This window comes from Rhincodon typus, chromosome 33 (assembly GCF_021869965.1).
Source record: "Rhincodon typus isolate 14 chromosome 33, sRhiTyp1.1, whole genome shotgun sequence".
In the NCBI taxonomy this organism is placed as follows: Eukaryota; Metazoa; Chordata; class Chondrichthyes; order Orectolobiformes; family Rhincodontidae; genus Rhincodon; species Rhincodon typus.
Genome location: NC_063364.1, coordinates 12606098 through 12618195, shown reverse-complemented (window position 1 = coordinate 12618195; position 12098 = coordinate 12606098).

Sequence of the window (12098 nt, the reverse complement as noted above, 5' to 3'; positions counted from 1 at the left end):
GGGAAGTTCGTTCTGTTGCGATGAGGAGTCTTGACTACTACAAGCCCCTCCATTTACTGACCTGGCTGACAAATTATGAAAGTTAGTCACTGAGAACAACTCACTTGGGACATTTCTAGATTGTTCAGATCTCCCTGTTTTGGAATATATTGTCCCATAATTGGAAATATGAGGATTTTCTCACTTATAATACGTTTCATAGGATAATATGACAGTATTATAAAATGTGCAACCCCAAATATGATGATGTTCAATTTTAAGGTAATGAGGGGAAAGCAAAAATGAGTATAAGTTATAACAAGGTAAGTAGAAAGTTATATCACAAATTATGGGTGTCACCATTTTAAATGCACTCCATTCTCATTATTATTGCAGTCTATGGAAGTCACATGATTTGCATGTTATAGTGAAGTACTTGTAAAATGAATAGTCAAAAGTATCGAACAAGATATAAAAAAAAGGATGTACCGAACAACAACTGATACGATAGGGATATTTAAGGGACTTTTTGATAAGTACATGAATATGCAAGGAATGGAGGGATATGGACCAATGGCAGGCAGAAGAGATTAGTTTTATTTGGCATCTTGTTCGGCACAGCATCTTGGGCCAAAGGGCCTAATCCTGTGCTGTACAGTTCTATGCTTTATGTTCTATGTCTGACCGGGTAACTTACAAATGAGAATTTTATAGAGAAGGTGATCAGTAATATAATTGGTGGATTGAACAAACACAGCTATGGATTTGCTAGTATAAAACTGGAACTGAGGTTATGCTTGTCAGGAAAAACTGAACAAATCGGGCCCCTTTTTTTTAACAAAAAAGGAGATAGCTGTGTGATAACCTAATACTGATCTTTCAAAATTATGGGAGTGTTTGTTAAGATAGACATGGAAATGATGCTTTTACTTCCAAGTGACAATAGAAAGGGAGATCATAAATATAAGACTGCCAGTAGGGAATTCAGGAGTAACTCAGTGGTTAGATTACGGGACACAATGTCGTAGGAACTGTCGAGGTGAATAACATAGCTGCATAGGATCAGCTTAAACACATGAGGGATAAAGGAATAGAAAGATGTGTTGATGGGGTTTAAATACAGGCGGGTCAGAGGACACCTGTACGAAGCATAAAAACTGATATGAACCTTTGTTACTTTGTATTACGCAGCGATGATAGTGTTTAATGAAAGCTCTAAGCATTCAACTTAAACAGAATCATCACTGAAAAAGTGAGGATTGTGTCAACCTTGTTCCATACAGGAGCCCCTCATTTTCATAGAATCCCTACAGTGTGGAAATAGGCCATTTAGCCCAACAAGCCCACACTGCACCTCTGAAGAGCATCCCACCCAGACCCATTCCCCTGCTCCTGCATTTCCCATGTCTAACCCACCTAACCTAAACATCCCTGGACACTATAGGCAATTTTGCATGGCCAATCCACCTAGCCTGCATATCTTTGGACTGTGGGAGGAAACTGAGGCACCCAGAGGATACCCACATAGACACGGGGAGAATGTGCAAACTCCACACAGACAGTCACCCTAGGGATGGAATCGAACCGGAGTCCCTGGCGCTGTGAGGCAGCAGTGCTAACTACTGATCCACCATGCCACCTTTACGCCTGTATGGACAATCTATGAAAATTCCACAATTTAAATTAATTTCTAGGCTGGAGGCGGATGCACTGATTTGGAAAAGGAGATGACTCTGTTGTGCTCAGTGTCTTTACCAAATTAGAAAAGGTTTATTTAGTTCGGTATTTTAAATCTATTTGGATGTCCCAGAAAGAACTCCAGACAGAATCTTGCTGTACCTGGGAAGGTGTGTAGAATGATAATAATGAGGTCAGCCAAATGGACATTATAGAGTATGAGTTCCCTGATCAGGGCTGTTAATCTGGCCCCATCAGGGAGGCCTGGATGACAGATATAAACAGGAGTTTCAGAGGTTCTGGTCACTCTGAGGGCTGGCTCTGAGGGAGCTGGACCTGTGTCAAGTACTACACATATGTAAAGAATGGGTGACTCAGTGGTGGGATACCAGCCTCTGTGGAGTTATTTCAGTGTGACCAGGAGGGAATTTTGAAATGAAGGTGTCAGGTTAATGGACCAATGGCTTCTCACGTGTGAGTCATTGAAACATATGGGATTCTTAAGAGGCTTAGCAGACTGAAGTCTGAGAGAATGTTTTGTCTCATGGGACAATCCAGGACTAAAGGGTATAGTCTCATAGTTAAGGGGCACCAATTTAAGATTGAGATGAGGAGAACTTTCTTCTCTCAGAGGTTTCTGAGCCTTGTGTATATTTAAGGCTGAGATAGACAGATTCTTGATCGGAAGGGGAATAAAGGGTTACGGGAAAATGACAGAGAAGTGGACATGAAGAGTGTTAGATCAGCCATGATTCAAATGAATCACAGAGCAGGCTCAAGTTACCAAATGTCCCACAGCTGTTCCTATTTCTTATGGCCTCATGATCAACAGCAATGGCCACCCACCTGGCAGCAACAATAGCCAAGGTGCATAATTTACTGTCCATTCATGCGCTGACTGGGGATGCTGCTGGGATCTTTTTGGTGGCCTCCTGATGAGGCCAAAACCTGGCAGGTATCTGAGGGTTACTAGGTTGAACCTTGCCAAAGCAGTTTGTTAGACTTCTTCCCATCCTGGCTCACAAATGTTTACGCTGAAGTTTGCTGCACGTGCCATCTATTTATGCCATGATGAAGGCAGTTTGGCACCTTGGACTTCAGCGAATGGTGGGAACAGCAATGTACTTCCTTAGCCAACTGGCTTTAAAGAATGAGATAGAATAGAGGAACAACTGAGCCAGAGGGTGAATTAGAGTCAAATCAGATATATAAAGAGAAATGAAGTGGCAGGAAGAAATTTGGGATTGGGACAGAAGAGGCAGAAAGAGAGAGTCATTAAAAAAAGAGTCAAGATCTCAATCAACTGTGGGTAGATGATTGAACAATTTAAATAATTTCTGGGTGAGAGCAGTTGATTGGCATTTCATTAGCAATTATCACATCATTAAAAAACTTGCATTGTTCAGTTCCAGCTATAACTTTATGCGGTGTGTTTAATGGACAATTAATGTGCAAATCTAGCAAGTACTTAAGAATAATGAGATGGTTAAAGGTGAAATGCTGTTTGTATGGAGTTGGGCAAATTGACCATCAAATTCTGGAGATCCATAACTTCATAGCATATCTCTTTATCCCCTGAATTTTCTAGCTAATTTGAACATTAAAAATGGTGTGCATCATTAACGTACAATAATTTTGCAAAAAGATCTGGGCTATAAATTTTGTCAGCCACGTTTCCAAATGTTTGCTTTTATTTCCTTGTCTGAATTAAAGATATAAATGATTTGGTGACAACAGCCAATAAAGGTGTAACACGTTCAAATACAGACAAATAACCTATTCATTTTAAATGAATTGACACTCACGTTATGATAATGAGGACAATGGTTAGCTCTAATGAAATTAATACTGATAAATATATTATTCATTGCAGTTTTGTCATTTCATAAAATTGGTCAGTTAACAAAATATTATTTATACATATGAGATGGTCGGTGACAATTCTCTCAGAGAGCTTGAGCTACTGCAGTAGCAACATGAATATTATAATCTGCAGCTATGGATAGTGATAATAGAGGCTCCAAGATTCCGTCCATCATTTGTCTGACCAAGAATCTTTCCTGTCCTTACTATCAGCCATGGATGTGTGTTAACTAAAGCTGGCTGATATGAAACCTGATTTCTGAAGAAGGGTCTAGGCCCGAAACGTCAGCCTTCCTGCTCCTCTGATGCTGCTTGGCCTGCTGTGTTCATCCAGCTCTACACCTTGTTATCTCTGCAACCTGTTTGGTTGCATTATGAACACAATTCCCTTCAGCCTGGTGGAATTTAAGCCCAGAGCTCCTAGCCCAAGTTCACCGTACCCCAAGACCATCCCATATACATATTAGCACAATACCAGCTGATGGTGCTTATGGTCAAGTCAGATCCCAGAATAAAATCAAGCTTGATAGGTTATGTGTTTTCTTTGCTCGTTAATGAATTAGTGCATCAGTTAGTCACTGAGACCTTTTCACATTAGAGTGCAGATTTTCTTTAACTGCAGACCAAGTTTATTACACAAAAAAGAAAACAAGTAAACAAACCAAGCTATCTAAATATAGAAGACAATTAGAATAGTCTTAAAATACAAAGCACAATAAAGTTTCACCCTGTTTCTCAATGCTATCTGTTACAGAGACTCAAGTCCAGCGAAGGTACACACCTAAAATTTAAGTTTTTATTTAACTTACGTTCTTTATGCCACGGAGTTTGGAGATTATTCAATGATCCTCTACAGGTCTACCAATGTGAATTTTTTACAAATCTGGACATTCTAACTTTCTTTAGTTCTAATAAGGATCTCTAACCAAACTCTCTTGGTTTGGAAATTCTGCTAATTTATCCCTTTTGCTGAGGTAACTCATCTCCTGAACAGTCCCAGGCTCCTTCTAGGAAAGAATCTAAGTTTGCTTCTGAATGTAACCCTGGTGATCTGGTGTTTTCTGAAATGAATTTAAAAACATGCTCAATTTCTGAACTGAAAACAAAGCTAATGGTCTTAAATGTGTTTGGTCTACCGACAATAAACTCAGCAGTATAAACATCATTCTATTAAACCATGAAGTTCTGCCTGGCATCTACCTTCTGACAAATGCTATATTTAGATCATCATTCAGGTCAGACACTAGAAATACTGCAGTGATTAATTCGCCTCCTGACTTTCCAAAGCCTGTCCACCATCTACAAGGCACAAGTCAGGAGTGTGATTGAATACTCCCACTTACCTGGATGGGTGCAGCTCCAATAACACTCAAGAAGCAGGACAAAGGAGCCGGCTTGACTGAAACCACATCCACAAGAATACAGTCCCTCCACCACTGATGCTCAGTAGCAGCAGAAGCACTGCAGAACTTCACCAAGGATCCAGAGCCAGCACCTTCCAAACTGTCAACCACTTCCATCTAGAAGGACAAAGGCAGCAGGTACATGGGAATGCCACTATCTGCAAGATTCCTTCCAAGCCACTCATCATCCTGACTTGGAAATATATCACTGTTCCTTCACTGTCATTGAGTCAAAATCCTAGAATTCCCTCCCAAGTGAAATTGTGGGTCTAGCTGTAGCACACGGACTGCAGTGGTTCAAGAAAGCAGCTCACCACCACCTTCTCAATGCCAGGCTTTGATTAGGAATAGTCAGCATGCCTTTGTGCATGGGAGATCATGCCTCACAAATTTGTTAGAGTTCTTTGATGAAGGGACCAGGAAGGCTGATGAAAGCAGGGTGGTAGACATAGTCTAAATAGATTTCAGTAAGGCCTTCGATGAGGTTCCTCATAGTAGGCTGCTCTGGAAGGTTAAGTTGCATGGAATCCAGGGAGAGTTGGCAAATTGGATACACAATTGTCTTGATAGTAGGAAGCAGAGAGTAATAGTGGAAGGATGCTTGTCGAACTGGAGGCCTGTGGCAAGTGGTGTGTCTCAGGGATCAGTGCTGTGCCCATTGCTGTTTGTTATTTATATCAATGATTTGGATGAGAATGTACAAGGCATGATTAGTAAGTTTGTGGATGACACTAAAATAGGCGATATCGTGGGCAGTGAGAAAGGTTATCAGAAATTGCAGCAGGGTCTTGATCAGCTGGGGAAGTGGGCCAAGGAATGGCAAATGGAGTTTAATATATAAAGTGTGAGTTGTTGTATTTTGGAAAGTCAAATCAAGGCAGGAGTTTCATGGTGAATAGTAGGGCCTTAAGAGTTCAGGTGCACGGTTCTCTGAAAGTGGAGTCACTGGTAGATGGGGCAGTGAAGAAGGGTTTTGGCACACTGGCCTTCATCAGTCATGGCATTGAGTATAGAAGTTGGGAAGTTATGTTGTAGTTGTACAGGACATTGTTGAAGCCGCACTTGGAGTATTGTGTTCAGTTTTGGTCATCTTTCAATAGGAAGGATGTTATTAAACTGGAAAGAGTGCAGAAGAAATTTACAAGGATGTTGCCAGGGCTCGAGGAACTGAGTTATAGGGAAAGGTTGGACAAGCTAGGACATTTTTCTTTAGAGCGTAGGAGACTGCGGGGTGATCTTATAGAAGTGTATGGACAGGGTGAATGCACTCAGTGTTTTTCCCAGGGTTGGGGTTTTGAGGACTAGAAGGCATTAGTTTAAGGTAAGAGGAGAAAGAATACATGGGACCCTGAGCGGCAGCTTTTTACACAGAGGGTGGTACACATATGGAATGAGCTGCCAGCAGAAGTGGTTGAGGTGGGTACATTAACAAAATTCAAAAGTCTTTTGGATGAATACCTGGATAGGAAAGGTTTAGAAGGATATGGGCCAAGTGCGGGGAAATGGGTTTATGGACATTTTAGTTGGGCTGAAGGGCCTGTCTCCGCGCTGTAGGACTCTATGACTCTAAGTAAGGATAGACAACAAATTATGGCTCAGCCAGTGACGCCCATCTCCCATGAGTGAATTTAAAAAAAATCCAGAAGGACTTTCTGACCTTGTTTTTGTTTTCAAAATAAACCATTCATGGAAGTAGCCAACACTTAGCTGCCTCAATTTTGAAATCTAAATTACAGCAATGATATTAAAATATATAACTTATACTCCATTGACCACAATGTATAGAGTTATTGAATTCCCACCTGTTAGCTCCACAGTGAGCTTAATAAATTATATCTTGCACTGTTGATTCTGTACTAGACCAACTGATTTAGTCATCTATGTCCCTGTTATTGTATTTCCGGCACCTCCCTGGCTTTCTTTGGTGTCTTGTTCCATGTAAATCTGTATGCACAGTCATGAGAAACACTTAAAGAACTTAAATTCTTGACATGCTCCCAAACCGTCAGAATCATTTTCCTTGGATCTGCATCATTTCATGATGAAGTCATGCTCTAATTGTGTCATTTTTGATATTTTATCTGTTGGGTATTCCCAGAATTACTCTGAACCAACTCGTCTCTGTTCTCAGAATCATCTGTTCATCAATTTTACTCATGTTCCGAACTCAGATACTTATAATATTGGTGATAACATTTGCCACATTTGTGGTTAGCTTAGTTTTTTTAACCAAAATATCTCTGACCTTTCATATTTATTTAATCTCCCAAAAGCAGTTTAAGTATGACCAACCTGTCTTATTGATCATTTTGTGACAACTTCCATTATTTGACACTAACCATGAAAGATACAATCATTTGACTTATTCAACTGGGTCCCCTCCTACTGTAACCTTCCTAAAATTTCCAAAATAACATCTATTCCATTGTTTTATTAATAGAGGGCATAATCTTATTGGTGCCTGAGTGATATGGGCTATAGTGCTGGGTGTGAAGAATGGCAGAATCAGATAACAAATGCAGTGAGGCCCATCTCAACATTGGGAGCAATTGCTCCATGTTTTATGTTTTTCACAAGTGGCATGGTGAGATTCTCAGTGGCAGCAATTGACTCTGATTGTTCGTTTTGAAACACTTTGTTAACAACACAACTTGTCCCATTAATAGTCAGATTCCTGTCTTAACAAATGCACTAAACCAGTATGATGTTGGGAAAACTTGACCAGGAAACTAGAGAGAGAGGGCCTGGTGGATCCCACTCACCACCTGCTCCAAAAGATCTCTAAGTTGGATGCTGGGCAACAACATCTCAGTGAACACTAAATGGATGCACCACAAGTATACGTCTATGGATATTGGCATCCAGCATGTGCCAGCATGTATCAAGCCTCATGGCACATCTCCAATCCACTGACAAGTTGCTTTTGCACTAGAATGCTACACCTCAGGCTGCACAGGCAGCTAGCATTGTAATGCTGTAACTAGGAGGCAGTGCACTCAGGGATATAAATTCAGCTCATCGGCTGGACCAAGCTGCATCCCAGGTTTTCATTTGCTCTCAAAGCGTTCACTGACTCTGAGTCTACTTGGATGTTCACAGCATCCCTGCCTTGTATTACCTTTCCATCCTTTGACCGATCAGCCAGAGATACCAGGCTCATATTGCTATTGTTTTGCCATGCTGTTTAGTGCAGATACTAAGCCAGGAAGCTTTATTGTGGTTGTCAGCAGGCCTCAATCATGTCAAGAGAGGTAGCTTGTATTCAGGGGTTTCTGGCACAGTCAATGTCAGCCTCCAATACTATTTCAGGCCTACTAGGGACGGTTAGAGTCAGGATTCGCTCCTTATAAGGAGATGAGGAGTTGAACATCAAGTAGCCCACCACCCGCCTTGACTCTTTCTGTTCTGTTGTGGGCTACTTTATTCCTAGAATGAGAGAAAAGCAGGTATTACGAGAAATGAAAGGGGTGGGGGTCACCCAGGTATTACTATTGGTACAGGTAGAAAGATGTTCTAAGAGTGTGAGTAGGCAGCACAGAGGGTAAGCAGTGTTAGCAGTTTTGGAGGATGGGGTGAGTGACAGTGAATGGGAAAGTTGTCGTAGGCAATAGTGAGATTGATGGGGAATGGGAATTGGTGAGAGATGGATACAATAGCAGAGATAGAGTGAGTGTGAGGTACAGAAGAGAAGATGGTGGAACTTAACATGGCAGAGCAGAGAGGGCATTGATCATCTTCACACAATGCAGGTTATTCCTGCAGACAGCTGAGCGTGCTTTAAGCTGGATGGTAACCTTGGGCCAGGCTGGCGTCATGGACTATGCTACTGGCATCATGTTGGGACCACCCCACTCAGCAGGAGCTCCAGGACCTTGCACACAGAGTGAGGTTGCTGGTATCCCCCTGTCTGCCTTTGTCTAGGGCAGGTATCATTACCTGCGTATGACAGCTCTGGACTAACAGTGTTTATCTGGGTGCGCGAAATGGTCTTAAAGATGGTGTGAACACAAACAACATTGATTAATTCTAGGATATCTGCTGAGTAGAAAGTTGTTGTGGGAACAGCACAGGGGAAGATGGGACAGAAGTGGGATATGAGAGATGCCATGGAGCATGGTACGTAATTAATGAGGCACGTTTGACAAAATGCAGTGAGAGGACTTAGTAGACCTTATGATGACACGCTCCAAAAAAAGTCTACACAAGTCAGACTTAGGTTAAAAACTGGTAAATTTCAGCCCATAGTCTTTGTAAATCAGTTTTAGAAGCTGGAAAGTAAATATCATCAACACTTCTGAGCTTATTCCAAACCTAGACACATAAAAAGACTCCTCCATATCATCCGTTAGTTTCAGGTTCATTATTACTCCCAGTATTAAATAAATAAGGTGTCAGTGCATATCCTTATTTCAGCCCAACTGTTGATCCAAACCATTTTTCATTTCCCTGTCCATTTTAACAGTGCTCAGGGACTTGTTATGGATGTTTCCTTTTTCTCTGACTACTTCTCTAGGAATACCATACATCCTTAAGACATGCTGAATCCCTTCTCAACACACTCTGTCAATAGACTATCCTAAATGTTGTTTTAACAATGAATGTTGTACTCTGTAAATTTCACTGAAATCTGTCTTACCACAAACAGTTGATCTATCATACTTCGCCCTGGTCTATTATCAGCATGCTCATGCAGTATCACTTCCATAGACTTTGACTTCTTATTAAATATTTTTCCAAGGACGTTTGCTTCCTCTATAATGAATGCATTTGTTCTTTATCCTTTTCTGAAGATTGATATTAATCCCCACCGATGCTCACACTTTTTTCCCAAATTTTATTCAGTGTGTGTCTGTTGAAGTGATTTATAATATTTAACTATTATTTGGAGCGAATTTGAATCAGAAGTATTTCCCTGATAACTTCAGTCCTCTGAGTCCAAGCTAGTCAATCTCAGAAATGTTTAGCCTTGGGTCTCTATTCCATAGGGGACGTAACTGCCCAAGAATGTTACATTCTTCCAAATAGCCTTAACTATACATAAAGGAACCAGATATTTTAAGGGTCTGGGATTTCTCCCTCCAGAATATATAAATTCCCATTTAAGGACTATAGAGAGAGTAGGTAAAGTTCATTTCAGTTATAAACAAAGATGTTAAATAAGACAATTTAGTTATTTTAAATTTTATCCACAGAAATTGACAAGCAATACATTTTGTCAAAAAACACTCAAACATGTAGTACAAAAACTAATAGAATTTAATGTGATTTTATTTCAAATTATTCAAGAATATCTAAGAACATCAAGGCATATCTCAGAATATCTAAGAATAACTAAGAATAGAATATCCAACAATATCCAAGACCAGAATTTCCATTAACATTTAAAGTAAAGTTTTACCATAAAGCCCTGAGTGATTAAAGTATCTTCTCCGAGTAGGAGAGAACATCTTTTGAGAAGTATTATCTTGTGTTTCGTAATATTTAGAAATTTTAGTGAAAGGCTTTTATTCCAATCTTGATTGGATTTGTTACTTGGCAACTATGGCTCAGTTGGTTGGAGATGGCTGATTTGTAATGTGGAATGATGCCAACAGTGTTGATTGGCTGAGGTTACCAGGTTCAGAACTTTCCTTCTCAACCTCTCCCTTCACCTGAGGCGTAGTGACCCTCAGGTTAAACCTCCAGCAGTCATCCCTCTCTCTAATGAGAGAGAGAGAGAGTAACCCTATGGTCTGGTAAGACTATGGTGACTTTCTCTTTAATTATTCTGTAGATATCCCTTTATGAAGTTTTGCTAGTCAGTATGTTTGTTGTGTTTTATACCCCTGTGGAAATCCATTTCATCCCTCACTAATTGTTAAACTAGATCTTCATTAAAGATTTATCAGTAAAGAAGATGTTTCATTCCTCTGTCTGACTAGTATCTAATGGAATTCAAATGGTAAGGATTTTTGTCATCTCATTATTGAATTGTTCCAGTATTCCTCCTGTAATTAATATTTTCACATCTGGTGTGATGGTCTCTTTCCAAGCCATCTTTTCAGTGACTAGACTATTGTTTATTTATTTTTGTTGTCTCTGACTACTAAACTATTAACTTAAATAATGGAATATATGTGTTGCTTCCATGTCCCTTCTAGTTATAGTAGGTATATCCTAATTTCATAGTGGACTTTCCTGGCTTTTCCTGCTAGCTCTGGTGGTGTCTTTAATGGTTAACTCCTACATGAATCCTTATCTTCAAATGTTTTTAGTGTCTATGTGTTTCTTATCTAGTTAGTATTTTTCAAATAAATCTATATTTCTATCTGCATATCATTACAACCCCACTTGGTTAACTAATGGGCTTGTAATGGTAAAATGCAGAATGTGATGTGAACATCATTAGCTCAACAGCTTTATTTAGATTTAGATTTACTTATTTGTCACATATATTAAGTATAGGAAAACGTAAGTACGGAGAAAATTAACAAAGTCACCATTCACTGGTGCCCACTTGGTTTAAAAAAAACAGAATTAAAGATTTTAACAGAGCCAACAAGAAAGCAAGAAAAAAAGAAAAATCCAGATCTCAGAGTCCCAAGAACCATCTCCACAATGGTGCAGACATCGCTCCGATCGCTAAGACACCCGGGAGGCCACTGCTGCCGCCATGCAAAAGACCCGTTCTCGCTGCCATCATTGCCTCACCATCCCCGCTCTCACCGTCACCACCTCACCGTCCCCACTCTCACCAACACCGCCTCACCGTCCCCACTCTCACCAACACCGCCTCACCGTCCCCGCTCTCACCATCACCGCCTCACCGTCCCCACTCTCACCAACACCGCCTCACTGGCCCCACTCTCACCGTCACTGCCTCACCGTTCCCGCTCTCACCATCACCGCCTCACCGTTCCCGCTCTCACCATCATCGCCTCACCGTCCCCGCTTTCACGGTCACCGCCTCACTGTCCCTGCTCTCACCATCGCTGCCTCACTGGCCCCGCTCTCACCATCGCTGCCTCACTGGCCCCGCTCTCACCATCGCTGCCTCACTGGCCCCACTCTCACCATCGCTACCTCACTGGCCCCACTCTCACCATCGCTGCCTCACTGGCCCCGCTCTCACCATCACTGCCTCACTGGCCCTGCTCTCACCGCCATCGCTGCCTCACTGGCCCCACTCTCACCATC